Below are 616 nucleotides of genomic sequence, written 5' to 3' on the forward strand. Positions count from 1 at the left end.
TGACGGCTTACTGTACGGCGCAGTGGGATGGTAGTGTGAGCGGCGCCACTGTGCAGATGGGATATGGTAGTGTGAGGGGCGCCACTGTGCAGTGGACTGGTCGTGTGAGGGCGCCAACTGTTTGCAGTAGCGATGCCTCGTGTGAGGGCGCCACTGTGCAGTGGATGGTCGTTGTGAGGGCGCCCTGTGCAGCTGGGAATTGGTCGGTGCAGGGCGCCACTTTCCAACAGGCCTCCAGCTGACGGTGTTCTAGCCGCACCTAATTAGGTAATGAACCGACAACGTAAAATCGTGGATGGGTGAGGGGGTGTGTGAAATGAAAGCATCTGGGGTAAGCCAGTAGTATCCTGGATTTAAATTTACTTTCATACGTAGCCAATCATAAAATATTTGCTTCCGTAATTCATTTGTTCCTTCGTTATTTGTGTAATTGTGAAACATGTCGCTACAGATGACAGTGAAACTGGTGGCTGTACCGTGCGCGTGCTTGTGCTAATGTCAAAGTTGAAATAAAAGCTGGCAGACTGGGACCTATCGAAAGCGTGATGCCATGAAAATATATTTTTTAGGTTGTATTGATGTTTATTTTAAAAAAAACTTACAAAAAGACATAAAT

The sequence above is a fragment of the Priapulus caudatus genome, unplaced genomic scaffold (assembly GCF_000485595.1).
Source record: "Priapulus caudatus unplaced genomic scaffold, Priapulus_caudatus-5.0.1 Scaffold6734, whole genome shotgun sequence".
NCBI lineage: Eukaryota > Metazoa > Priapulida > Priapulimorpha > Priapulimorphida > Priapulidae > Priapulus > Priapulus caudatus.